Here is a 23,795-nt window from a genome sequence, read left to right as displayed (position 1 = left end):
CACACTGGGGTCTACTTGAGGGTGAAGGGTGGGAGTAAGGAGAGGATCAGGAGAAAGAGATAATGGGTAATCAGGCTTAATACTTGGATGGGTAATGATGCGTACAGAAATAATCTATACAACAAAACCCCATGACACAAGTTTATCTATATAACAAATCTGCATATGTACCCTTTAACTAAAAATAAAAGTTAAATTAAAAAGAAAGAAAATGCATGTCTGGAAAGAGCATATGGTTGAGTCCTGTGTTTTTTTAAACCAAGTCACACAATCCCTGCCGTTCACTGGATTGTTGATTCATGTAGGTTTTTGTCATTACTGATATGGTAAGTTTCAGGTCTACCATGTTATTTTCCCAGTTTTTGTTTCTCTGTTCCTCTTGTCCTGACCAATGACTTCTTATTAGAAACCATAGAAACAAAAGAAAGTAGAATAACATCTTTAAAGTGCTAGAAGAAAAAACAGTCAACCAAGAATTCTATATTGAGCCCAGATGTCCTTCAAAGACAGGCAAAATAAGAAGACATTTTCGGTAAAAGAAAATGAAGAGAATTTATCACCAGCAGATCTGCACAGTTTCAATTAGTAAAGAAAATTCTTCAGGCTAAAGACAAATTATACCAGGTGGAAAATGAGATTATCAGAAAAGATGAAGATGATCAAAAATAGTAAATATTGAGCTAAGTGCAAAAGGCTATCTTACTCCCCTCATTTACACTTCCTTTATATACATAGAACTGTTTAAAGATAAGGAAAAGCTTTTTCTTGTGAGACTTATAACCTATATAGAGTATATTACATATAATATCTATAACATAAAAGATGGACATTTTATAGAGGATAGATGGTTGCAAGATTTTTATATTTATGGGTACTAGTACATTGTTAACTGAAAGTGGACTGTGAACTGTTAAGAATGAGTTAAGTTCTGAAGGAAATTGAGACACAAAAAATTATCCAAAAGATCAACAAATCTCAGAGATGGGTTTTTTTTAAAAAAAAAAAAAAAAAAAAAAAAAAAAAAAAAAAAAAAAAACCTAGGCAGTCTTGAGTCTCATCATTCGACGATTTCAGAACTATACTGAATACAAAAGTAATTTAAAAAAACAGTCCTGGAAGTGCAGTTACCCCTAAATATGGTGGTCCTGGGACAGCTGGCCCTCCCTGCTGGACCTCTTCCACGTGGGTGCTTTCTGCAGTGACTGTTACCTTGCTGTTTCACTCTACCCAGTGTCCTGACCCAAGAGACAAGGGGTGTCTGCTGCTGTGTCCACATGTGGAGAAGGAAACCATGATGGTGTCAGTACATTACAAGCCGGGCATGACAGCTCACGCCTGTAATCCCAGCAATTCAGGACACTAAGGCAAGACGATCGCCTGAGATCAGAAGTTGAAGACAAGCTTGGACAACATAGTGAGTCCCTCATCTCCAAAAAACACTAAGAATAAGTAAACCTAGCTGGGCGTGGTAGTGGGCACTTGTATTCTCACGTGTTAGGGAGGCTGAAGTGGGAAGATCGCTTGAGCTCATGAATTCAAGGGTGCAGTGAGCTATGATCACACCACTGTGCTCCAACCCAGGCCACAGGGTGAGATATTCACTCAAAAATATACACCATAAACATTTGTTCTCTATGGGTTGTTTCATTTCTTATTTATTCAATGTGTATTTTGATTTTATTTTACTGGCAGCACAATAAACCAGGACATGCTGAAACTAGAAATCATATTCATTTTTCAGTGTTAAAAAGCCAAGTCCAGGGAAGTGAGAAGGAAACGATCCTAATTAGCATTGAAGATTCAGGGAGAACGTGAAGGGCTGGGCTGGAAGGTTTTTACTTGGAACCTGGAGGATGAGCAATGACATCCCTCTCATCACCTTAAAACTCATCCTGGACATCCATCTCCTGGGAGCAGGAGCAGCGAAGCAGCGCCACCTGGTGGTCCATGCGCTTCCTTTTGCAGATCACACACAGCCCTGAGATCCACCTTTCCTTCCTATGCACCTGGGATTTTTTTCACTGGTCACCAGGCTGAGTCAACTTTCTTGTAAAGCAAAAGAAGCGTGAGGTTGCTGGGGGATTAATGGTGTAATCTCCACCTTTGATGAAATCCATGTCACTGTGTTCAGGGGAAAGACCAAGCCTTACTCCTCATGCAGAGAGGAGGCTCTGGCGGTGAAGGCGCCTGTAGAGAGGTGAGGACCCGCTCCGGCTACACTGATGGCCAAGAGCCTGCAGATGGCCGGGAAGACTTCCCCTCAGCTGTGTCCTATCAGGTTCTTCCAGGAGTCAAGGAGTAGACCTGCATACTGCCTCTGGTGATGTGAGCTGCACACATACCTAGAAGTTTTACCTTTAGAAATATGCTTTTGTTCTCTTTTATTCTATAGATTCTCCTTGAAATATATATTGTGTGGTAAAGCTTCCTATAGTGTGCATTTTGCTGATTGCTCCCAAGGTGCAGTTTAATGTGTATTTCTATGACCTGTATTGCCTCTAAATTGATAATTGGCTATGGAGGTTAGCTTAGGGTCAGGCTTCATTTCTTTTTCACTTGGACTTGCTTGTGTTCTTCCAACAAGAGGAAGAACCTCACATTAGTTTCTTCTTTTATTGTGTTGTTAATTGCCATCGCTGTTCAATAGTTAAATCTGTTAATTCCTATGGGTTGCAAAAGAGTTATTATAGTCTCAGTTTCTCATTCCTTCCTCATTTATTATCTGAATAATTTCTAAACTAAGATATTTACCCTTCTATACTGTTTACTACTAGAAACTTGTCTGAGAAACTAATCCAAGCATCTACTCATCTATGACCCAGCAACTGCACTGTTATCAACCAATTGAAATTCGTGTGTGCTCCAAAATATATGAAAACATTCATACCAGCATGATTTGTAAAATCTAGATAGAGCAGTGAAGGGGAAAGTAATGTGAGCTACTTATAAAGTGGAGCCTTGGACAGTCAAGTGAGTAGGCTATGACCACACAATGAGATGAGACCCAGGGTCATGGTGGCAACTGTATAATGCCATTCAACTAGAACTGGCAGAACTAGTTTGTGTTAGAAATCAAGACCAGCTACTCTAGGGTTGGGGAGGGTGGTTTATGACTGAGTAGGACCCAAAGATGTTTCTGGGAGGCTGTGATTGCTGTACTTTGATGTGGGTGTTGTTTGCACGAGTGTTCACTTTGTGAAAATCCACTGCCTGCTTGTGGGTTGTCCCCTTTTCTCCATGCATGCTGTCCTTCACTCAAATAGACATTTCTGAAGGTTTGAAACAATTCTATCTATAGTAAGAAGACTTGCTCCTACTGCACATCTTAGGAAATGCTGCATTGAAAAAATTAGTGCAATGTTTTTAATTCCAGGGAATAAATACACACAAAGAGGAGAATCTACAGCAAAAGCTGTAGGCTTGGGAGCTGACACCAGAACAGCTTTGGAAATGGCTGTCAAGCCAGGAACTAGGAATCAAAACCCAAACAAGCCCATGGTAGATGGCGGATGTGAAATGATGCCCCAGTAGTGCATGAATGAATGAGTCATGGGCAGTGGCTCATGGCTTGGCTGGCCGGTCACGAACTTGGGAAAAATAGAGTTGCAAAATTGGGAGGTGGAGATGAGAGGTACACGTAGACTTCTTGCTGTAGTCAGAGTGTGTGAAGACAGTGGTTGTATGTGGATGCCTTTCAGAGGGTCTTTAAGGGACTGGGGCTCCCTGTAATCAGGTAGAAGAGATGGCTTGATGGATAACAGCACTCGACCACACAGGGCTTGCTCATGGAGTCCCTGCACAAAGTGGCTGTGGTGACTGGGATGGACACTGCATGGGCACAGCAATGAACTCACCACTCACCAAGGCTGACCTGGAAGCTGCCACTGTTGAGGGCCCAGCCTGCCAAAAGCTGCCCAGCTGTTTCTTTGGACAGAAAAATTAAACAGGCAGTGGTAATTAAGAATAAAATAGCATTATGACAGATAAATGTGTGCCACTAAAGATACAGTAGAGGTTTAAATAATTGTGAAGCTGTGAATAAGATTATGTCAATGGGAAGAACTTACTACAAGAAAAAGAAGTTAAAATGGTTGTAAAACTTTATTTCCCTTCAGGCGTATCCAGAATGTTTTACAGATAAGTTCTGCCAAAACTTCAAAGAACGTTACTGAACTTATACATAATATTCAAGAGAATGAGGAAACATGGAGAAAGTGAGTGATCTCATTATTGTTTATGCATAAATCACATAGATTCTAAAGCCAGCTAGGGAATACCTAAGAGAAAAGCATGATAGGATAATCACTTCTAAGTAATTAGACGTAAAAATACTGAGAAAAATCGTAGTAGACTGTGTCCACCAATTAGCTATAAGCAAATTAAATGTCTTGCCCAGGTTATTTATCCCAAGAATAAAAGAATATTTAAACTTTAACTCTATAATGCATTTTACCACTTAATTAAAGAATCAAAGACAGAGATGATCACATTTCACTAGATGCAGAAACTACTGCAGATGAAATCCAACACTCCCTCTCACCCACATTTCTTCAGTTATCTCCACTCTTTAGAGCTTGTGATCAGTGCTCACTTTGGCAGCACATAGATTAAAACTGGAGCAATATAGAGAAGATCCGCATGTTCCCTGCACAACGGTGACACACAGATTCAGGAAGCCTGCCATATTTTTTAACTAGCAATAAACTAGGTATTGAAGGAATATGTTCCAAAATAATAAAGACCATCTACAACAAACCCACAACCAATACCATACAGAACGGGCAAAAGCTGAAAGCATTCCCCTTTAACACCAGCACATGACAAGGATGTCCCCTCTCACCACTCCTATTCAACATAGTATTGAAAGTCCTGGTGGGGCAATCAGATAAGAGAAAGAAAGGATATTAAAATAGGAAGAGAGGAAGTCAGTATGTTTGTTTGCAAATGACATGATACTATATCTGGAAAACCCCATTGTCTCAGCCAAAATGCTTCTTTTTTTTTTCTTTCTTTTTTATTGCATTTTAGGTTTTGGGGTACATGTGAAGAACATGCAAGATCGTTGCACAGGTACACACATGGCAGTGTGATTTACTGCTTTCCTTTCCTTCACCTATATCTGGCATTTCTCCCCATGCTATCTCTCCCCAACTCCCCACCCCCTACTGTCCCTCCCCCATTTCCCCCCAACAGATCCCAGTGTGTAGCGCTCCCTCCCTGTGTCCATGTGTTCTTACTGTTCAACACCTGCCTATGAGTGAGAATATGCGGTGTTTGATTTTCTGCTCTTGTGTCAGTTTGCTGAGAATGGTGGTTTCCAGGTTCATCCATGTCCCTACAAAGGACACAAACTCATCGGGTTTTATGGCTGCATAATATTCCATGGTGTATATGTGCTGCATTTTCCCTGTCCAGTCTATCATTGATGGGCATTTGGGTTGGTTCCAGGTCTTTGCTATTGTAAATAGTGCTGCAATGAACATTTGTGTGCATGTGTCCTTATAGTAGAACGATTTATAATCCTTTGGATATATCCCCAGGAATGGGATTGCTGGGTCAAATGCAATTTCTATTTCTAGGTCCTTCAGGAATCGTCACACTGTCTTCCACAATGGTTGAACTAATTTACACTCCCACTAACAGTGTAAAAGTGTTCCTATTTCTCCACATCCTCTCCAGCATCTGTTGTCTCCAGATTTTTTAATGATTGCCATTCTAACAAGCTTGAGATGGTATCTCAATGTGGTTTTGATTTGCATTTCTCTAATGACCAGTGATGATGAGCATTTTTTCATATGTTTGTTGGCCTCATGTATGTCTTCTTTTGTAAAGTGTCTGTTCATATCCTTTGCCCACTTTTGAATGGGCTTGTTTTTTTCTTGTAAATCTGTTTTAGTTCTTTGTAAATTCTGGATATCAGCCCTTTGTCAGATGGTCGATTGCAAAAATTTTTTCCCATTCTGTTGGTTGCCGATTCACTCTAATGACCGTTTCTTTTGCCCTGCAGAAGCTCTCACCACTCCTATTCAATATAGTACTGGGAGTTCTAGCCAGAGCAGTCAGGCAAGAAAAAGAAATAAAGGGTATTCAAATAGGAAAGGAGGAAGTCAAATTGTCTCTATTTGCAGATGACATGATTATATATCTAGAAGACCCCATTGTCTCAGCCCAAAATCTCCTGAAACTGATAAGCAACTTCAGCAAAGTCTCAAGATAGAAAATTAATGTGCAAAAACCACAAGCATTCCTATACACCAATAACAGACTTAAAGAGAGCCAAATCAAGAACGAACTGCCATTCACAATTGCTACAAAATGCTTCTTAAGCTGATAAGAAACTTCAGTAAAGTCTTAGGATACAAAATCAATGTACAAAAGTCACAAGCACACCTATACACCAACAATAGACAAGGAGAGAATCAAATCATGAAAAACTCCTATTCACAATTGCTACAAACAGGATAAGATGTCTAGGAATACAGTTAACAAGGGAATTGAAGGACCTCTTGAGCAGATCCTTGAAGCTCAAGGAAATCAGAGAGGACACAAACAAATGAAAGAACACTCCATGCTCATGGATAGGAAGAATCAATATCACAAAAATGGCCATACTGCCTGAAGTAATGTATAGATTCAATGCTAATCTCATTAAACTACCACTGACATTTTTCAGAGAATTAGAAGAAACCATTTTAAAATTCATATGGAACCCAAAAAAGCTTGTATAGCCAAGACAATCCTAAGCAAAAAGAGCAAAGCTGGAGGCATCATGCTACTCTACTTCAAGCTACAGTAATCAAAACAGCATGGAACTGGTACAAAAACAGACACATAGACCAAGAGAGCAAAATAGAGAACTCAGAAAGAAGATTCCACATCTACAACTATGTGATCTTCAACAAACCTGACCAAAACAAGCAACTAGGAAAAGATTCTTATTGATGAACCTGGAAACCATCATTCTCAGCAAACTGACACAAGAGCAGAAAATCAAACACCGTATATTCTCGCTCATAGGCGGGTGTTGAACAATGAGAACACATGGACACAGGGAGGGGAGCACTACACACTGGGGTCTGTTGGGGGGAAATGGGGGAGGGGCGGGGGGTGGGGAGGTGGGAAGAGATAGCATGGGGAGAAATGACAGATACAGGTGAGGGGACGGAAGGCAGCAAAGCACACTGCCATGTGTGTACCTATGCAACAATCTTGCATGTTCATCACATGTACCCCAAAACCTAAAATGCAATAAAAAAAAAAGAAAAAAAGAAAAAAAAAAAAAAAAGAAATGATGCAGGGAGAACTAGCTAGCCATATGCAGAAAAATTGAAACTGTACTCCTCCTTACACCTTATACAAAAATTAACTAAGATGGATTGAAGACATAAATGTAAAACCCAAAACTGTAAAAACCTTAGAAGAAAATCTAGGCAATAACATTCAAGACACAGGAATAGTCAAATATGTCATGACGAAAAAGTCAAAAGCAATTGCAACAAAAGCCAAAATTGGCAAATGGGATCTGATTAAACTAAAAAGCTTCTGCACAGCAAAATAAACTATTATCAGAGTAAACAGACAACATACAAAGTGGGAGAAAATATTTCCAATCTATCCCTCTGACAATGGTCTAATATCCAGAATCTCCAAGGAGCTTAAATAAATTAACAAAAAACAAGCAAACAAACAACCCCATTAAAAAGTGGTCAAAGGACATGAACAGTCTCAAAAGAAGACATTTACATAGCAAACAAACATACGAAAAAAAACTTCACATCACTGATTATTAGAGAAATGCAAATCAAAACCACAATGAGATACCATCTCATGCCAGCCATAATGGAGACTATTAAAAAGTCAAGAAACAGACTGGGCACGGTGACTCATACCTGTAATCTCAGCACTTTGGGAGGTCGAGGAGAGTGGATCACCTGAGGTCAAGAGTTCGAGACCAGCCTGGCCAACATGGTGAAACCCCATCTCTACTAAAAATACAAAAAATTATCTGAACATAGTGGTGGGTGCCTGTTATCCCAGCTACTCAGGAGGCTGAGGCAGGAGAATTCCTTGAACCCAGGAGGTGGAGTTTGCAGTGAGCTGATAAGGGGCCACTGCACTCCAGCCTGGGTAACAGAGTGAGACTCCATCTCAAAAAAAAAAAAAAAAAAGTCAAGAAACAGCAGATACTAGTGAGTTTGCAGATAAATAGGAATGCTTTTATACTGTTGGTGGGTTTGTAAACTAGTTCAACCATTTGGAGGCTGGTGTGGCCATTCCTCAGAGATCGAGAACCAGAAATGCCATTTGACTGAGCAATCCCATTACTGGGTATATACCCAAAGGAATAGAAATTATTGTATTACAAAGATACATGCACACGTATGTTCATTGCAGCACTATTTACAATAACAATGACATGGAATCAACCCAAATGCCCATCAATGATAGACTGGATAAAGAAAAATGTGATACATATACATGATGGAATACTGTGAAACCATAAAATGGAATGAAATCATGTCCCTTGCAGGGACATGGATGGAACTGAAAGCCATTATCCTCAGCAAACTAACTCAGATACAAAAAACCCAAACACCGCATATTCTCACTTATAAGTGTGAGCTGAATAATGAGAACACATGGACACAGGGAGGGGAGCAACACACAGTGGGGCCTGTCATGGAGTGGGTTGGGAGAGGGAGAGCGTTAGGAAAAACGGCTGTGCATGCTGGGCTTAATACCTAGGTGATGGGTTGGTAGGTGCAGCAAACCATGATGGCACACATTTGTCTGTTTAACAAACCTGCACACCCTACACATGTACCCCAAAACTTATAATAAAAATTTAAAACGATTTTCAAATAGCAATCAGAGATCCACCAAAAAAAAAAGAAGAAGAAGAAGAAGCAGCTGTGATCAGATTGGGCCTGCCCAGATAATCGAAGATAATCTTTCCATCACAAAGTCCAAACCCTTAATCATATCTGCAAGTCCCTTTTGCTCTGTAAGGTAACATATTTAAAAGTTCCGAGGCTTAAGGTTTGGATATATTTGTGAGTTTATTCATCTGGGTTTCACAGTGAGTATGGTGGCTGAATAAGTTTTGACATTAGTTAAACTCTTAGAAGGTGGAAGGAGAGTAACTAAAAGGAGGCATTCCATAAAGAGAGTATAATCAAAGATTAAACAAATGTGTGTGTCACTCTGTGAATGAAAGAGAACAACATCTACTCATACTGCCCTAGAGTGTCAGAGGCTAAAGACAAATGATGATCTTAAAGGTAGCCACAGAAGAAACAGCTCATCTGAAAAGCAACTAGATTAGCATGTAGCTGACTTCTCCTCATCACCCACAGCAACCAGAAGAGAGAGCATCCCTTGAAGAGCTCAGGGAAGAGCAATGTCAAAGCAGAAATTCGTGGCTGGCAAATCCATCTTTCAAGATTAAGAGTAAAATAAGGATATTTTAATATAAATAGGACTGTTGGCACATTGGCAAGTTTCCTACTTTAAGAATATTTAGGTCCGCCTGTAATCCCAGCACTTTGAGAGGCCGAGGCGGGTGGATCATGAGGTCAAGAGATCGAGCCCATCCTGGTCAACATGGTGAAACCCCGTCTCTACTAAAAATACAAACAATTAGCTGGGCATGGTGGTGCGTGCCTGTAATCCCAGCTACTCAGGAGGCTGAGGCAGGAGAATTGCCTGAACCCAGGAGACAGAGGTTGTGGTGAGCCAAGATCGCGCCATTGCACTCTAGCCTGGGTAACAAGAGCGAAACTCCATCTCAAAAAAAAAAAAAAGAAGAAGAATATTTAGGTCATAAAATATATAAGAAAAGGAGAAAGAATAAGAAGAGGGGAGGGAGGCAGTCAGGGAGGGAAGGAAAGAGAGAGGGAGGGAGGGAAGGATGAAGGGAGTGAGTGAAGGAGAAGAAAGAAAAAGAATGAAAGAAAGAAAGAGAAAGGAAAGAAGAAAAATTACTGGGTAATCATAGGTACACGTAAATCAATATTATCATTATAAAATATTACTAATGTAGAGTTAAAATGAAAACATAATGTAAAGAACTTACTATGTTGTGTTACCACTTCCTCATCCATCTTCCCATCCCTACCTGGGCTGTGCCATCCATGAGGTCTGAGGAAGTTTAATTTCTTTTTCTGAGACTCCAGTTCATGGAGTGCAGTACACAGGATAAGGTTTGATGAATGTTTACCAAGTAAAAACGTTTCCTGGAGACAATTTCAGGCCAGGAATTGTGATGCATAAGCACAGTTCAAAAGCAGCTGAGGGGAGTGACATCAGAGAACATGATGGCACAGGAAACTCCAGGAGCCCAGCCCAACACAAGAGAGATGACACAAGAGACAGTGGAGTTTGAGAAAGCTTCCGTATTCCTAGGAATCTAGATAGTCTTGTACATGACCAGTGAGGGGCACATGCTCACAAGGCACCTGAGAAGGTCCCCTGTTCACATGTCCAGCTGACTGTCAATACTACACAAGCAGGAAGTAAAGGCAAAGGCAGAGTTGTAAACTGCCTAACTGACTGTTGAAGGCATGATTCGCACACATCCAGAGACTGGATTAAAAGACTGGAAATTGTTCTCTTTTTGGCTCAAGACATTTAAGGAAATCTCTGTCAAAACACTAGAAGACCACTAAGCTAACTGAACAGAGACTTCAGTGACCACACACAATAAAAATATAGTCTATACAAAAATAGTTTAGAAAAATGTAATTTCCAGTTACCACATTATAATATTGAAAATGTCTAGTTTTCAACTTCAAAAAACATAAGTTATGTATGTATGAATGTATGACCCCTTCATAGGAAAAGCAATGGACAGAAATTGTTCCTGAAAAAGGCCAAGCACTGGACTGACTTAATAGACAACTTTAAATCAATGATCATAAACATAGTCAAAGAGCTGAAGGAAACCGTGGACAAATAGCTAAAGAAAATCAGGAGAACTACATTTCACTAAAGAGCTAAAATCAGTACAGAGGTAAAAATTGTGAAAAGGAACCAAATGGAAATTCTGGAGCTGAAATGTACAGGAAGCAACATAGAAAATTCACTGGAGGGATTCAAGAGCAGATTTCGGTATGCAGAATGAAGAATCAGTAAATGCAAACATAGGTCAATTGAAATTGTCCCATTTGAGAAGCAGAAGGGAAAAAGTATGAAGAAAAATCAACAGAAGAGATATGAGAGGCAACACCAAGCATATGCATTTGGGAGTCCCCAGAAGGGAGAGGAAAGAAGCGGGGAGGGAGAAAGAGTATTTGAGGAAATAATGACACCAAACTTCCAAAATTTTATTACAAACAAAAATCTAAATATCCAACACATGCAAACTTGGAATATATTCACCAGCCTCTTTTTTATTGTGACAAAATACACATAAACACAAAATTCACCATTGTAACTATTTAAGTGTACAATGCAGTAACATTTAGTAGATTCACAATGTTATGTAGCCATCATCACTATCAAGTTCCAGAGCATTTTCATTACCCTGAAAGGAAACTCTGTACCTTTTAAGCAGTCACCTTCCACTCTCCCCTGCCACCAGGCCCTGGCACCATTAACTCAGTTTCTGTCTCTCTAGATTTGCTTCTTCTGAATATTTTATGCAAATGGAATTCTACAATATATGGCCTTTTGTGACTGGCTTCTTTCATTTGACATGTTTTTAGGGTTCATCTAAGTTGTAGCATGTATCAGTACATTATTCCTTTTATGGTGAAATAATATTACATTGCAGAATAGATTACATGTTGTTTATCCATTAATCATTTGATGGGCATTTTCTTTTATATTAAATAGAGAAAACAAAAGAGGAGTTACAAACCACCCCCCACCCAAATACTTGCTTTTCTATTTACCTATGAAGTGACTTTTAGCTGTGTACTTTTTTGCTTCATATGGCTTCAAGTTACTATCTAATGTCCTTCTATTTCAGCCTGAAATAAACGGCTCCTTTTAGCATTAATTGTAGAATAAGTTTATTAGAGATAAATGCTATCAGCTTTTATTTCCCTGTGAATGTCTGAATTTCTCCACTATTTCTGAAGGAGAGTTTGGCAGATATGCAACTGTGAGTTGACAGGGTTTTTTCTTTTGCTTTTTAAACTTTAAGTTTGTCATGCCAATGTCTTCTGAACTCCATGGTTTCTGAAGAACACTTGGCTGTTAATTTCATGGAGGATCCTTGTACTCAAGAAGTCCCTTCTCTTGTTTTCAAGATGCTCTGTTTGTCTTTGACTTTTCACAGTTTGATTCTTCTATGTTTGGAATTTTAGAAAATTCATAGACTACTCAAATGATAAATATTAGGTCACAGACTTTTAAATATTTCTAAATCTTTTTATACATATTGTCACATTGCTTCTCTAAATCGTTATACTGACATATTCCACCTCACCTTTCAGGACATGCTAGGACTTGAGGCTATTTTCAAATCTGGAATCACAGAGGTGTGCTGGGGGTAAATGCTGAGTGAAATCACAGGGTCTCGAGGGCAACTACCTCAGAGAAGATCATCGCCTTTTCATTAGGCAAAGCTGGATTAACTTCACTAAATGTGGTTGAATGTAATTGGCAAATAACTCTCAGCAGAATACAGGAGTTCAGTGTCTTTAGCTTCATCAGGATCTGCCTAGATGTCCCCATTCAGATGATCAGGATCCAATTTATTCCCAATCAACACCTTCACTTCAATGACAGATATCAATTGAGTTTGGGATTTGTTTTGTGTTATAATTTAGCCACACATAGGTTGAGATTCTGGGTTTATCTTTCAGAAATGTCAGCCCTGCAGCTATAGGAAATTAGGATTTCATTCAAAGGAGACATAAGAACTTTTAGGTGATTTATGTGGATCATGAGCTGGATGGAGATTTGCAGCCCTGAGTTCATCTTTTCCTTTCCTCATTTTGTCCAGCACAATTGGTGGCAATCAGCCCATCACCTTCTACTTGCTTGTTTAACTAAGTCTTTCAAGGTCTCAAATACATGGTCAGCTAGATCTTATAAGTATTTGATTAGGTCTATCCAATGGTGATATTCTGAGTATTAGCACTCTCTGTACTACTGGAAGTAGAGGCATTTGTGCCTTTAAATCTAAAGAGACTAGAGAACCAATTCAAGAAACTCCCCCCTCCCCAATTTAGTAAATTCATTCTTAAAATACTCTTCCAGTGTCCCTGTGCTCCAGAAAGCTGGGCTGGGCATGGTCTGAAACCTGACAGACCAAGAACAGCTGGCTCATCTGGGGTGCACTATGCACTGGTGGGTTTATGGGCACCAAGCCCATTTGGGAGTCACACACACTGAGTTGGGTTCCAGCCAGCATTATGTTGAATAAAAGTGATAAAATCTGGTATCTTATCTTGTTCCAGTTGTTAGAGGAAAGACTTTTGAATATTCTCTGTTCAGTATGATGTCAGCTGTCCCTTTGTCATATATAGCCTTTATCATTTGAGTTTATGTACCCAGGTTGTAGGGGGGTTTTATCACAGGGATGGTGAATTTCACCAAATGCCTTTTCAGCAGCTATTGAAATGATTGTGTGGTTTTTGTTTCTGGTTCTGTTAATGTGATGAATCATGTTTATTGATTTTCAAATATTGAAACATCCTTGCATCCCTGCGATGAATCCCACTTGAGCATAGTGAATGATCTTTTTACTGTGTTCTTGAGTTTGGTTTGCTGGTATTTTGTTGCAAATTTTTGAATTTATGTTGATCTGGGATATTGGCCTGTAGTTTGCTTTTGTTGTGTCCTTGTAGGTTTTTGGTATCAGGTTAATCCTGCCTTCATAAAATTAGTTTGAAATTTTCCCTCCTCTTCAATTTTTTCTGAATAGTTTGAGTAGAATTAGTATTAGTTCTTTAAATGTTTGGTAGAATTCAGCAGTGAAGCTATCAGACTCTAGGCTTTTCTTTAATGGAAGAGATTAATTATGGCTTTGATCTCATTACTCATTATTGGTTTGTTGATGTTTTCTATTTCTTCACAGTTCAGTCTTGTAGGTGGTGTGTGTCAGGAATGTATTCATTTCTTCGAGCTTTTTCCATTTGTTGACATATAGCAGTTCATCATAGGGTCAAAGCAAACTTACCCAACCCACAGGACAAAGCCTCCAGGACAGCTTTGCATGTGGTCCAACATGAATTTGTAAACTTTCTTCAAACAATATGAGTTTTTGCGATTTCTTTACTTTTTAGCTCATCACCTATCCTTAATGTTAGTGTATTTTTTGTGTGACCCAAGACAATTCTTCTTCCAAAGTGGCCCAGGGAAGCCAAAAGATTGGACACCCCTGCTCTAATGAAATCTTGTATTTTTGTGGTTTCAGCTGTAATGTCTTCCTTTTCATTTCTGATTCTATTGATTTGGGTTTTCTCTCTTTCTTCTTAGTCCAGCTGAAGGTTTGTCCATTTGGTTCATCTTTTCAGAAAAACCAACTTTGTATTTCCTTCATCTTCTGCAATTTTAGTCTCAATTTTATTTACTTCTGTCCTGATAGTTATTATTTCTTTCCTTCTACTAAGTTTGGGTTGGATTTGTTCTTATTTTTATAATTTCTTGTCGTGCATTGTCAAATTGCTTATTTGAAGTCGTTCTGCTTTTTTGATGTAGGTGTTTGTTTCTAAAAACTTCCCTCTCAGTTCTGCCTTTGCTGTATCCTGTAAAGTTGATGTTGTATTTCTTCCATTTTCATTTGCTTTAAAATTTTTTATTATTTTTCTTAATTTCTTCCTTCACTTACTAGTCATTCAGTAGCATTTTCTGTACTGACCCTTAAGTGTCCATTCTCTAGTCAAGGAAATACACATCTCCCTCCTACCCCCACCAGTGCTGGGTCTGGTCTACCCCTCCCACGTTATCTCCTCTGCCCCGCCCCAGCACCTTTCCCTACAATTTCTTCCTTTTTCTTTATGCTTTCCCATCATGTTTGCACTGGCTGTGAAATAAGGAATAGCTTCTCAGTTCTGGTTGTTTCTTCCTACCCTTAGGAGATTTCTCGCTCTGTGCTGAGAATCTCACTGGGCAACTCCTTCCTTGCCAGAAGATTCAACAGCTGATGCCCGGCGCTCAGTGAGCTCCCAAAAACTGCATTGCCCCACCAGAAGGCATTTTTTGTGTGTTTCCAGACATGCTGGAGACTTGCAGGACAGTGCAGGGGCCTCGAGGTACCTCCTGGGTGCAAAAGGAGTCAGCTGCCCCCGTATGGTTAGTGACATGGATCAATTGCTGAGGACTCTCTACAGAGCAAGGAACCTCAGGTTACTGGGGAGGAGCTGCACTGGGCCGGCTCTGGCCTGAAGACTCCTTCCCTGGGTCTGATTTATGGACACCTTCTCTTTAGTAGAAGCAGCAAAAGAAACAAATCATTTTCTTTCTCCAATTCTCTTGAGACATTCTTACCCGCTAGGCTTCCCAGGCTCAGAGATGACCTCCCTGGCACGGAGTCCATCTGGGGAAGCCAAAAAGTCTCTTCGGCTCTGTCCTCCCAGGAAGCGGCCTGAACCTGCCCCACAGAGGGTTGCAGACAGTTTGCAGCCAGATATGGATTAAAAGGGACTGATTTTACCCATCATCAATAGAAATTTTTTTACCCCTCTCTGCAATCGATAGAAGTAAAAAAAGTGTTGGGAGAGACAGAATCTCAACCACCCTCATCTAATTTTCATTTATGCACCATTAATTCCAGGAATGGAAGTAGGAACTCTTTTCTTCCCCTGGTGCGTGAGGTAGGTGCACCGTGCAATTCCAGGGCAATGTGCTGAGCTGGAAGACAGGATTCAATTAACTTAGCATAAAAATCATCAGAGTGTATTCTCTGACTGCAATAATGTTAAACTAGAAATCAATACACAGAAGATATTTTGGAAACCCAATTATGTGGAATGAAGCAACATGTTGATATGTAAATTGAGAGCCAAAGACAAAATCGCCAGGGAAGTAAGAAAATATTTTGAATTGAATAATCACAAAACAAGATATCCAAACCTGTGAGATGCAGCTAAAGCAGTGCTCTGAGGGAAACATGAAGCTTAAGTGCTTAAATTAGAAATGAGGAAAGACCTAAAATCAGTTCTTCCCTAGAAACTAGAAAAAGAAGAGCAAAATAATCCCAAAGTAAGTTAAAGAAGAAAATCATAAAGAGAAGAAATCAAATAAATAAAGTGGACATCAATAGAGAAAAAATAAAGGGCAATACGGATTCTTCGTTAAACTAACAAACCTCTAATTAGACTGATGAAGAAAAAAGGAGAGGACAAAAATCACCAGTATTTGGAATGTGAAAAGGATTATTACCAAAGACCCACGGCCATTAAAGGAATAATAAGAGAATACTGCGTACATTTTTTGTCAACTTCTATGAAATGGACAAATATACTGGAAATTAAAATAAGCAAATTGAGAAAAGGAAAGAAACACAGAAAAAAAATCACAGGCTCTTTTTATTCACGGCTAACAGTACAAAGACCTTTAATGAAAAATCACCACCAAAACAATCTTAGGCTACAAGGACACTTGAAAATCAAAACCCAAACCAAACAAACAAATAAAAAAAAGAAAAAGCAAACCCAATATCACATCCCAAATAACATATATAAGCAATAAACAAAGATAACATTTGAATTTAAATTTTTCCCCAAGTACATTAGTATCAGAAACATAATATATGTAGGAATAAATCTTAAAACTGATAAGGTCTCTGAAATCCAAGACACTGGAAACCAAGGCGGAGTGTGGAAAGAGTGTATAGAGGACCTACATACATATGTCCCCTGTTCATGGAGAGCAAGATTGCACATAGTAAAAATGTGATACTCTCTAAATTAATCCAGAGATTCAAAAAAAAATACCAAAAAAAAATTCTAGGAGGTCTTTTGACAGAAATTAATGAACTGATGTACAAATTTATATGAAAACACAAAAGATCTAGAATAACTCGTGCAATTTATTTAAACACTTTTTTTTTTTTTTGGATAAACGTCCTTGCTATATTGCTCCAGGCTGGCCTCTAACTCTTCTGGCCTTAGCCTCTGAAGTAGATGAGACTACCAGCGTGTCATAATATGATGTACAACTCATGGAATGCATAAAAAGATGAACAAAGTTAAAGAATTCATTTTCACTAAAAAAGCTGAGATAATTTATTATTGTAATAAATGATCTTGTACAATTACACCTATTAATTACTTAAAATTTTTCTGTTTCCCATCCCTTCCACCTTGGGCTTAGTGCATTTCCCAAGAGAAGAACACTTCCACCAACTAAGAACCTCAGCTAGCGATTTTATATTTCTATAAAACTTGGCAATATGAAGCTTCTAATTTCTCCACATTCTTGCTAACATGTGCTATTTGCTTTTTTTAAAAACTTATTACCATAGCCATACCATTGTGGTTTGCTTTGCATTTCTGAAATGGCTAATGCTGCTGATCATATTTTCCTGCATTTCTCGACTGTTTATGTCTCTTCTTTGAGGAAGTGTCTGTACAAGTCTTTTGCCATTTTGTGATTGGATTATTTGTCTCTTGTTATTGAAGTGTAAAGATTTCTTTATGTATCTGAATACTAGATCCCTCATATGTAATTGGCAAATATCTTCTACCATTTTATGAACTGTCTTTTCACTGTATTGCTAGTCTTTTGTTGCACACAAGGTTTTAATGTGCTGAAATTCAATTTGTTGTCTTTGGATCTGTAATCAGAGCCAGGGCATGATCAGGAAATCAAGGACAGGAGATGTGCAGGGGCTGGCCCACCTGCCCTCTTGGGTGGCTGGAGGTCTCTCCTCAGCAGAGTCCTTCCCCTCTGACCTATGACTGCTGGGACTCGGGTCCCATCTCTAGAATCATTAACCTTTATATTTACAAGTGCTTCACATTACAGAAAGTTTTCATACAGGGACTGTGAGCATGAGTGTTTGTGCTCTGTGTGTGTACATGTTTGCATGTGCATGTGTGTGTGTGCTTTGTGCATGTGTGTACGTGTGTGTGTGCTTCATGTGTGTGTGTGTGCATGTGTGTGGTACTTTTTTCAAGGAGGCCAAAAGGAACAAGAAAATGCAGACCCCACCCCTTACATACCAGAGCTCTTCTTCCTCTACATCACAAGGGTAGACACCACAGCTCCAGTGCCCACAACTCCAAAGGGAACCAGGCCAGCAGTGGTGCCCACAGTGGAAATGGTAGGCTAGGAAGACTGCTCCTAGACAAGAAAAGGTGAGGAGCTCTAACCCCAGGGTCTCAGCTGTGGCCCTCCTGAATGTCTCCAGAACTGCTCCTGTTTTTCCCGAGAAGAGACTCCACCCCTCATCATCTGCTTACCCCATCTCAGGGTGAGGGGCCCGGCAGCCCCTTGTGCTGCACATGGCTTGTGAATCTCTGTTCCTGTTTCTGTGGCTAGTGTGACTGTGCAGTTGAATTTTAAACTTTCTTTAATTAATTTGAACAACCACTTGTGACTAGTAGCTATCATATCTAACAGTGCATACTAGAGCGTTCTTACTTTTTAATCTCCCCAGAGATATACTGTGTGACATACAGATTGACATATATCAAAGTTACCTTCATAAGGAAGCCATGGATTTGTCTGTGGGTTTTAGATACAACATTAAAATACAGTATGCTCAAGAAAGCTTAATGAACGTGTTTTATTTTGTTTTTCAGACAAAATCTCACTCTGTCACCTAGGCTGGAGTGCAGTGTTGTGGTTAGAGCTCACTGGGGCCTTGACTTCCTGGACTCAGGTGATCCTCCCATCTCTGCCTCCTGAGTAGCTGGGAGTACAGGCACGAACCACCACACCTGGATAATTTTTTTGTGTGTATTTTTTTTTTTGTAGAGATGGGGTTTTCCCATGTTCCCCAGGCTGGTCTCAAACTCATGGACTCAAATGATCCACCCACCTCAGCCTCCCAAAGTGCTGGGATTACAGGCATGAGCCACCATGCCCAGACTAATGTGTATTTTAACAATCATAGCATACAGATATTAACCAAAACATGACACCACCTCAAAGTCTCAAGTCTTTATAAATGTACATCCCTGTTGCTAATCCATGTCTATATTTCCTTGGAGATCTGGCATGTGTTCTTTATCTTGGTGAACATAAGGAGGCAAATAAGCCTTCACTCATCCCAAAAGAAAGTATTTATTGAATACCACATATATCAAGTGCCCTACAGACCCTGTAGACACATTTCCAAAATTATGAAACAAGGAATTTAAACCTTGGAATTCCATCACATTAATATCCTTAGGTAACATGGTGGTCCCCCACTCCCAGGAGGTCACCATATTGATGCTGAACTTAGTGTGAACACTGGATTGGCATAGCACACTGCAGCCCAGAATTCCTGGGCTCAAGCAATCTTCCCACCCAGCCTCCCGAGTAGCTGGGACTACAGGCATGCGCCACCATGCCCGGCCTCATTTTCCTTTTCTAGGTGAAAATATGTGTGAAGTTTTTACAATTCTGGAGGATTTTCTAAGCATAACCAAAGTGTGGAAAGCCATAAAGAATGATGATGATTGTTCTGACTACTTACAAGTTAAAAAATCTATTTGGCGTCCACAAGCACATAAATATACAAACCCATTCCCTTAACCAGCCTCAAAGACATATAAAAAGTAAATAGACAAAGTAGTAATAATGTGTGAATACCCTTCAGCCAAAGACCAGCAGGAGCACACCTTAGGTGAAGAAGTTGAGTTTAGAGTTTACCGCTCACTGCACTGAGGAAGAACGCACACGTTGGAGAACTCATAAGTGTCTCAGTAAGGGCATGGTAGAAAGAACCTATTATAAGCTTTGGGTTTTGATAGGTGTTTCAAATACCCGCAGAATTTCAATGACAGAGGGATGACACAGAGAAGCCGATGCCACTGAAGGAAGAGCTTATTACCCACAGATGCAGGAGCACAGCACAACAGGCAGGGCCACACAGGGCAGCACCAGGGCCGATCAGGTGGCAGCTGGAGGGGAAGGCATGGGTGAGAGCCTCTGCTGTGGTTTTCAGAGGAAGAAATGGGCAAGGCGGGGTAAGCAGTGTAGACATTTTATTTGGTCATAAAAAGGAATGAACTCTTGATACTTGTAACTACGTGGATGAATCTTGGAAAAATTATGCTATGTGGAAGAAGTCCATCACCAAACACCATCCACCACATTATTCTATTTATATGAAATTTACATAAGAAGTAAATCTCTAGAGACTGAAAGTAGATGTGTGGTTGCTTAGGACTGAAGAGGTGTTAAAGGGAAATGGAGACAACCGCTTAGGAATAAATGGGTGTGGGTTTATGAAAATGTTCTAAAATTGATTGTGATGATGATACTAAAAATCATTGAGTTCAAATGGCAGAACAATAAATGTGAGTTTTATCTCAAGAAAACCATTCTAACAAAAAGTGATGGCTTACATGAAACGAAGTAGAGATGCTAGACTGTCATGGCAGATTGTGGAGACAGAGATTGAAAAGCTCAGAGCACTGAGCAGTGAGCTTGCTGGCAAAGACAGATGTGATTTGCAGAAGTGGACAGTGCACCAGGTGACTATTTCTATGGAAGAGCCAAAGGGCTCTCTACTAAGTAATAAGGAATGAGTAGGTGAACAGGGTATTAACCTCATCTTGTCTGTCCTTTGCAGGCTGGAACTGCCTCTAGGAGATGATATTGTAGAACCTGTCTCCCTAGCAGCGAAGGGAAGAATAGAATCCCAGGAAGCCAGAGGCCAGGCAGAAGCAAGGCAGAAGCAAAGTGGACCAAACTTCCAAGACTTAAAAGATGCAAGGGCCGGCCAGGCGCAGTGGCTCAAGCCTGTAATCCCAGCACTTTGGGAGGCTGAGGCGGGTGGATCACAAGGTCAAGAGATCGAGACCATCCCGGTCAACATGGTGAAACCCCGTCTCTACTAAAAATACAAACAATTAGCTGGGCATGGTGGTGCGTGCCTGTTATCCCAGCTACTCAGGAGGCTGAGGCAGGAGAATTGCCTGAACCCAGGAGGCGGAGGTTGCGGTGAGCCGAGATCGCGCCATTGCACTCCAGCCTGGGTAACAGGAGCGAAACTCCGTCTCAAAAAAAAAAAAAAAAAAAAAAAGATGCAAGGGCCGGGCGCGGTGGCTCACGCCTGTAATCCCAGCACTTTGGGAGGCTGAGGCAGGTGGATCACGAGGTCAAGAGATCGAGACCATTCTGGTCAACATGGTGAAACCCTGTCTCTACTAAAAATATGAAAATTAGCTGGGCATGGTGGCGGATACCTGTAGTCCCAGCTACTAGGGAGGCTGAGGCAGGAGAATTGCTTGAACCCAGGAAGCGGAGGTTGCGGTGAGCCGAGATCATGCCATTGCACTCCAGCCTGGGTAACAAGAGCGAAACTCCGTCTCAAAAAGAAAAAAAAAAAAGATGCAAGAATTTTGTTCCATCATATAACAGTTTGCAGGGGACCAGCCCCACATCCCACCCGTGGGTATTCCCAGTTCAGTGGTGACAGAGGAATGAGAAAAAGACAGATTAAGAGAGATAGTGGGACCAGGGGACCATCACTTTTTACCGGAGGCAGTTAAGGCCCTGAGCTCTCGTTTCCACAGTGTTTATTGAACACAATCACTTTTATCTATAGTGGGGGTGGCAGGGTGAATCTGTGAAGGGAAGCTGTGCATCAAACATAAAATTGGCAGCACTGGCAGTTTATGTGAGTTTCTCATGAGCTAAAAGCGTATGCTTATCAATAAACAATGCACCTGGTGGGAGCCGGCTTAGCAAGGAGCCTACATGTCTGGTTACATTCCAGTGCTTCAAGGGAGTGTTATGTCCTTGGGCACTACATTTAGAATATCAAAGCTTAGGACACTCTGCTCCTGGGAACATGCTGGCACAGAGAGGCCTTCCTCCCCAGAGGCCTCCACAGCCTTCCAAAGTTTATTGTTCCTGATTTCTTTGTTGTACATTACTTATAACCAGTTTATGTAGGCACACTGTAAACCCTTCCTCCATTGCTATTTCCCCAACACAGTTTAATGCACTAATCTAGTGCAATTATGTATTAAAATTTGATGAGCAAGAACTGGAATATACTCAGCAAGTTTTGGTAGCACAAATCCACTCCAAAGACTGGTAAACTATACAAAGATTCAAGCACCTGCTACACTGGTGAGGTTTTGAGGAATCCAGTGGTCTGTGGCATGAGGGTCTACTTCCTCAAAAGTATAAGAGGAGGGGTGCGTATGGTGGCTCACACCTGTAATCCCAGCACTTTGGGAGGAAGAGATGGTCAGGTCAGATCACTTGAGGTCAGAAGTTCAAGACTAGCCTGGCCAACATCGTGAAATCCCACCTCTACTAAAAGTACAAAAATTAGCCAGGTGTGGTGGCGCCCATCTGTAATCTCAGCTACTCAGGAGGTTGAGTCGAGAGAATCACTTGAACATGAGAGGTGGAGGTTGCAGTGAGCAGAAGTCATGCCACTGCACTCCAGTGGCAAAACAGTGAGACCCAATCTCAAATAAATAAATAAATAAGACAAATTGTTGGGTTGATGGCAAGATGGCCAAACAAACAGCTCTGGTGTGCAGCTCTCAGCAAGATCGATGCAGAAGGCAGGTGATCTCTGCATTTCCAACTGGGGTAATTGGTTCATAACATTGGAACTGGTTGGACAGTAGATGCAGCCCAAGGAGGGTGAGCCAAAGCAGAGTGGGGCATCGCCTCACCCTGGAAGCACAAGGGGCTGGGGAACTCCTTCTCCTAGCCAAGGGAAGCCATTAGGGACTGTCCCTTGCACTCCAGCCCAGACACTGTGCTTTTCCCATGGTCTTCTCAACCCTCAGACCAGGAGATTCCCTCTGGTGCCTGCAACACCAGAGCCTTGGGTTTCCAGCACAAAGCTGGGTGGCTATTTGGGAAGACACCGAGCTAGCTGCAGCAGCTTTTTTTTCTCATACCCCAATGGTGCCTGGAATGCAAGCAAGACAGAGCCATTTACCACTCCCCTGAAAAGGGGGCTGAAGCCATGGAGCCAAATAATCTGCCTTGGTGAGTCCTACCCCTACAAAGACCAGCAAGCTAAGATCCACTAGCTTAAATTCTTACAGCCAACACAGCAGTCTGAGCTTGACCTGGGATGTTTGAGCTTGGTGAGGGGTGGTGGGAGGGTGTCTACCATTGCTGAGTCTCCAGTAGGTGGTTTTAACATCAACGTAAAGAAAGTCACTGGAAAGTTCAAACTGGGTGGAGCCCACAGCAGCCCAGCAAGGCCTCTGTAGGCAGACTGTGTCACTAGACTCCCTCCTCACTGGGCAAGGCATCTCTGAAAAGAAGGCAGCAGCCCATCAGGGACTTATAAAAGCCCCCACCTTCCTAGGACAGAGCACCTGGGTACAGAAGGCTGTTGTGGGTACAGCTTCAGCATGCTTAAATGTTCCTGCCTGGTAGCTCTGAATAGAGTAGCAGATCTCCCAGTACAGCAATCCAGCTCTGATAAGGGACAGACTACTTCCTCAAGTGGCTCCCTGACCCCTGTGTATCCTGACTGGGAGACACCTCCCAGTAGGGGCCAACAGACACCTCATATGGGAGAGCTCTGGCTGGCATCTGGTGAGTTCCCTTCTGAGATGAAGCTACCAGAGAAAGGAACAGGGAGCAATCTTTGCTGTTATGCAGCCCCCACTGGTGATTTCCAGGCAAGTAGGGTCTGGAGTGGGCCTCCAGCAAACTCTAGCAGACCTGCAGCAGAGGGGCCTGACTGTTAGAAGGAA

General features: G+C 41.0%; 1 non-coding gene across 1 annotated transcript; it reads left to right on the top strand.

Annotated features, from left to right (window-relative positions):
- Positions 1-4,583: 4,583 nt before the first annotated feature.
- Positions 4,584-4,690, top strand: LOC120363420 (U6 spliceosomal RNA). The gene has a single exon (XR_005578974.1). It is a non-coding gene; the product is annotated as a U6 spliceosomal RNA (small nuclear RNA).
- Positions 4,691-23,795: the final 19,105 nt, after the last annotated feature.

Source organism: Saimiri boliviensis, chromosome 4, assembly GCF_048565385.1.
Source record: "Saimiri boliviensis isolate mSaiBol1 chromosome 4, mSaiBol1.pri, whole genome shotgun sequence".
Taxonomy (NCBI): Eukaryota; Metazoa; Chordata; class Mammalia; order Primates; family Cebidae; genus Saimiri; species Saimiri boliviensis.
The sequence above is the reverse complement of the archived record's forward strand: the minus strand, read 5'-3'. Positions and strand labels throughout refer to the sequence as shown.